This window comes from Chironomus tepperi, unplaced genomic scaffold (assembly GCF_022539635.2).
Source record: "Chironomus tepperi strain 1889 unplaced genomic scaffold, CSIRO-AGI_Ctep_v1 contig_445, whole genome shotgun sequence".
In the NCBI taxonomy this organism is placed as follows: domain Eukaryota; kingdom Metazoa; phylum Arthropoda; class Insecta; order Diptera; family Chironomidae; genus Chironomus; species Chironomus tepperi.
Window position 1 is genome coordinate 387523 of NW_027226567.1, and position 6000 is coordinate 393522.

At 31.9% G+C, this 6000-nt stretch overlaps 1 protein-coding gene across 6 annotated transcripts in view; it reads right to left on the reverse strand.

Annotated features, from left to right (window-relative positions):
* The window catches only part of ab (BTB/POZ-zinc finger protein abrupt), a 45076-nt gene extending 44165 nt beyond the window's left edge, over positions 1 to 911 (reverse strand). For 2 of the 6 annotated variants that reach the window (XM_070650160.1, XM_070650159.1), the window contains exon 1: positions 429 to 905. The gene's annotated coding sequence lies outside the window, so the exon portion shown is untranslated. Of the gene's footprint in view, positions 1 to 428 lie in introns of all 6 variants that reach the window. The other 4 variants (XM_070650162.1, XM_070650163.1, XM_070650164.1 and 1 more) reach the window with 4 other exon arrangements.
* Positions 912 to 6000: the final 5089 nt, after the last annotated feature.

The window sequence follows — 6000 nt, forward strand, 5'->3', positions numbered from 1 at the left end:
CACAAAACTCGATCAATTCCCAAAAAACAAGACACAAAATGCACTTCATTCATCAGTCAAAAAATACTCAATCAACTTCTTGACTCTACTTGATCTAGAAACAAAAAAAAATATTTTTTTTCCCTCATCTCAAAAAAATATTAAACGATGAGGATGGATCATAAGTACTTTAATGTAGATAATTCTGGAGCAAACAGCAGTCGATTAAAAATGTATAGTAACTATTATTAACTTCATATGATTTTTTCATTTATAAACTGAAGAATAATTTATGATCATTTGAGTATAGCGCTGATGATGTTTGTAAATATAAGTGAGTAGCTATGATGAAATAATTGAAAGGCGCCGTCCGTAGCTGAATTCATAAATTTTTATTGTCACATGCACGCACAATTAGCCGCAAAATTAAAAATACAATTAATAATTACTTTTCAATAAATATTCACACTTTTGACACCGCACACAGCTTAATCTCCTTCCAATTGTTAATCGCCGCTGCACTAATCTAAATGTCACTTGTCGGCAAAAAATTTTTTAACTTTTTTTTTCACAATTTTTTTTCTTTCTTCTGTTTGTCAACAAAAAATATTTTTTTTTCTCCTCATGCAACTTGATTATTATTATTATTTTTTATGTATTATTATTCAGACATATCCTCGAGTGTCCTTACTATTTCATAACATCACAATAAATTTTTATTTCCATAAAAATAATTTTTTTTATATTTTATATTTTTTCGGGTGAAATTAAATTAATGAGACACACAAAAAAATATTTACTATATTGTATATAGTGCCCGGAGAGCGGAGCGCACAATATCCAAAAAAATTCAATCCGTTCTGGCCGAAATCTAACAAAGTACTGAGAAAATAAGAAAGAAAAAAAAAAATTATAATTGTTGTCTAAACACAGCAAAGTGCACACTGACTATGCGTGTATAAAATTTTTTTTTTTCCTTTTTCTTTCTTTTCGGTTAAGTATTTTTGCCTGATACATTTAATTGTTGTGTTTGTTAGTATGTTTTTATTTTTTTTTTTTTCTCGTTTCCTTCTTTACAATTTCTCGTCTTTTTTTTTTGTTCATAGCTTTAAAAAAAATTATCTTTCATTTACTCGCTCACTCTCTTTTCTCTCAATAATATCAACTTGCTTTATATCATCATCATCATCATTGTCGTCGTTGCTGCTGCTGCTGCTGATGTTATTGAAGATATAAGACATTGAGACTCATCTTTACTTCACATTTACTTTACATTTTTTTTATCGGCAAGTCTTATTAATACTTAGACTTGATACTCTCGTGTCTTTATTGCTCTCTTCCTCTCTCACTTGCTCTTATGGACATTCACGATGTAAAATGAAATAAAATATCGAGTGAAGATGATATAAAAAAAAAATATTATTTCGTATGTAAGAGAGATGAATTGCCTCGTATGTCGTTGTTGTCGCTGTTGTGTGTTGGGTGAGTTGTGCCCCCTCTGATATGGTACTATGTGTGCATGACGTGTGTAGTGGTAAAAGTGTTTCTTTTTTTTTGCTGCTGCTATAGTTTTTCATGACGATTGAGGATGGTTTGAGGATGAATGGATTGCTGAATGATTTGCAAAAGTAGCCTTCGAATTTTATCGACTCTCAATTTTTCAGTTCCTCTCTCTCGGATTTGATGTTGACTTGAATAAATGCTCAGCATGTTCACTCTCATATATAAAGTTTATAATTTATTCCTTACAGTTATAGAAAATAATATTATGTGTTGGAGATGTATGATGAAACTTTTGATAGTTTTCTATGGTCATAGAATGGCTTGTTCTTGGAAGATTTTTTATGCGGTGAATTTTGGCATTTTGGATATTTTTTCGTGTGAATTATTTATTGTTTTTTTAAGGAATTTATGATGTTGCTTGATCAGACACTTGAGGCTCGTTTAAATTAATTTTTCTTGTAGTTTTATTTAATTAAAATTGGGAATTTTTGAAAATTTTTGGAATTTGTTTTATATTTTAAATTGAATTTAGTCGACTTTTAGATTTGACCATTTAATTTTAAATTGATATTTTCTTTGGAATTCTTGATCACAGCAAACATTTGAAATATTTGAATTTTTCATTCCAATTTCCACAGTTTACTCAATTTTAAGAATTTAATATGAATGTCTCAGTAGTTTAGAGCAAATTTGCGAATAGCATAAGTAAGTTAAATCTTTCCAAAATGTAGCACCCAGCTGGTGACTATGGCATGGTGTCAGATTGAAACTACGCTCAGAGAAAGAATCAACCCTTGTGTCTTGGGACCGGTTGTGACTTAAATCTGGTATCATATCAGAGTTACACATCGACTTGGGACTGCATTTTAAATTGATTAATCGGCTTGGTGTTATTCGAGACTCGAGACTTAAGTTTTAGTCAAGATGTCAAATTGTAAGATTCAATTCCTAATCATTAGAAAATGAGAAAATTCAAATTATGAAGCTGTAAACCTGAGTTGTCATACCAACAATATTCTGTGTTAATATTTGACAAATCATTTTCTGGTAAGACTCGAACCAACACCTTCGTGTAAGAAAACAATCAAATCCCATCTCATTCCAAATTTTTTTAAAATGCATATGTATTAAGATACTACAAATAGCGCAACTAAAAGCCAGTTGAGAAATCTTTAAGATTCATGAACAAAATTCCCAGATCTACCCCAAGTACAACATTAATTCCCAAAATTCCTAACTTGCTACTGACTTTCATAACTCAAAACATTCCCATCCAATTCATTCTGCAAGATTCTCCGCATAAAAAAAAGATAGCCATCGCCGTAATTCTTCTCGTGAAATCATTAAAGAACTTAATATATTGAACAACAATCTAAGGAAATTACAGGAAATTCTCATAATAGTTTAGCCTTATTTCTCGTATTCTCTCGCATAAGAAGCACATAAGACAAGCACATGCAACGTGTTCTCACTAGAAAATGCTGTACATAGTTTTTTGCCGACAAAATCAGGAGCACGAGAGATCGAGAGAGTGAGTATGAGTAAGAACTAAAGAGAAAAACTAGTTAAAATAAAAAGGTTCTGTTTAGGAGAGCCATAAAAAATTGCACACACGCCGTATTTCCATTCCATTCCTATAACACTCGATATAAGCCTTATGCCACAATTTCTCTAAATACACTATTCTCGTTATATGTGGAGGAGTAATGTGTTGTTGGTTATGGGGTAGTTTTTGAGCATAGAAGAGCATAGAGAGGGTTTGGAGCTCGTTAATGCTCTACATATTCGACGATTAGATATATAACAACAATTTTCCTAACATAAAACACACAAATCAATACTTGAATTTTGCACCAAAAAAAAAAAAAAATAACATACTGAAAATTATTTTCTCCAGCTCTTCTCCCCTATATTGCTGTACATCTACATGTGAACTAAATATTTGTGCTGTACTGCGAGCAGATTTAAGTTTCATGATGAATTTTTAGCAAAGTTATTTATTTTTTTGCGAATAAATAAACACGTTTTTGCTTGATTGATTGAAGCGCGAATATTTTTGATAACTCTGTTTTTCCAGGACTGTAAGCTGATGGATATGACTCTTGCCATTGTGTAGATAATCGTTTTGTTCTAATTTCTATGAATATAAAGCATTTTGTGCATTTAAAGTTGAAAAAACTTTTCGAAGTGAGGAAAATTTTTTGGAGCACGTGGAATTTGAATTTTGAAAAGTCGTTAAATCTATGAATATTTGCGTTGGTTTGGTCAAATTGATAAGGTTTTGATTTGATAAATGTTTGGGAAGAACACATGTCATGAACACATGCTATTATTTGAAGATCATCTGTTCATGAAGGAACTCTTACGGTTTGAAGTGTTTATATGCACTAGTAAAGCCATGTATCATTATAATCTGCAAAATTTTTGCTAATATCCAACAAAACGGTCTTATTTAAATGGACATTCAAAGATTCCATACCAAAGCATCAAGATAACCTCAAAAGGCTCTAAAAAGCGCTTCAACCCAAATATCCTTCACAAAAATTCCATACCACCAATTTTTTTTTTCTATCCGAATTTCGTTAGTCGTCTGATTTAGATATTAGAAATTAATATTCTCACATGCTGCTACTGCTGCCGCCACAACTAAGCACACATATACACACAATAGCAAAAAAACACATGCATGCTAAAATATGAAAATTAGACTTATGACTGTACATGATATCATACAAATAAATATGTACATATATGAAATAATAATATAATAGTTGAAGCCATTCGAGTCATACATATATTTAAATATAAATCAATTATTATATTATTGTTGTTCATAACCAATCAAAATATTATCATGTAATATTGCAGAAAGAGAGTGAGTGAGAGAGAGAAAGAACACAAAAAAAAAAACTATTTGTGATGAATATTAATTCCGTATTTTTATTTCTGTGGACGCGTACATAGGCGACAACTAGCATACGAAATCAGAATTGAAATGAAATAAAAGTACTATTTTTGGTTGTTGTTGTTGGATTTATATTGGATGATATTGTAAAATAATTCATTGTGTCGATGAGCAGAAGACAAAAAAGGGGAAAAAAGAAGGAAGAAGAAAGAAAAAAAAAGGAATTAAGAATTAAGCCTCTTAATTACTATCGATTTTTCATGCCGAATGATTGCTTTCGCGAGAATGGCAAAAAAAGAGTTTTCTTTCCTTATTATGTACGTATATCGAAAAGCAGTCTATGATTCATGCATGCACTCCTTAATCTCCCCATACTCTCATTTTCAACCTTCTTTTTTCTTCCTTCCTCATCGTTATTGCAACATTTCTGCAATAAATCAAATTAACTTCTTCTTTTTCTTATATTTTGACTCGCTCTACTAGATATTTCCAACCACCTTTGCCGCCACCACGTTGCGGTTTTTTTTTTCTTCTTTCCTCTCTGATATAAGCTCTAATATTCTATCTTGCTAGTCAGTCATTGTGCGAGTGTAAATAGTCTGCAAATTTGGATTTGAGGAAATGTTGTTGGAGAATAGATGGTGTGTTTGGGTAAGGGGGTAGCTTAAGGCGCATTGGAGGTGAATCAGCTGTGTCGAATTCAGAAGGGATTTGGCAGGGACATTGTAGAGACCGAAATTGACTAGAGTTCTATATGAAATTGAGTCTATTCAAGAGGAGTAAATTCGATTATGAATATTATCCGAATTCTTGTCATAGAAACAAGATTCCATCTCAGAAGACCCAAAAATCACATTTTAATAATTCTAATCCCAGACTAGAGCTACTTCTTCCTTGGGCTGGGATTTTTGATTTTTCTAGGCAATTTTCCTTCTTAGTGTGTATATGGGAATCGAACCAATGTATTCACAAATGAGATTGTTCAAATTTATGATCTGTGGTATTGAATCAAGACTTTGCGACTCATCCACTGAGATTTTAAGTCTCACACTTGCAAATTCGTCTATTTATGGTTTGATACTGCAGATTCAACTTAGTTCTGTTCTCTTTCGTTTTGATCTGTATAGCAAAAGTTATCTTTGTTTCTACTTTAGATGCTAATTGAACGTTTTAAACACATGGGACACACTTGGCCGCTGTTTGGATGCCACATGGTGTTCATCTCTAAAAGACAATGAGCATACCTCATCTGTAGTTCATTTCAGATATATTGTTCATGACAAAATTTGACATAAAGAGTTAGGCATCGGAAATAATGATTTCTGTCTTAATATTAAGCACCCATAAATCCTTAAGTAGCAAGATAGAACACTTTCAAAGGTTCAATTCATTAGGGCTCAGGAAATAGAGTACTAGATACTAGGTACAAGACTTCATAAATTAGCAACCCTGTCAGACATTATGCAGCAACATTCACACTAGATAGCCCCCCAAAAAATTGAACTTTCGTGATTTCAAATTAAAAATTATTCCGACTGTTTCTCAGGCAACGATTCATAACAAAGAGGTGATTTTAAACGAAATTTCCCGATATTCACCTCAACGAATCACTC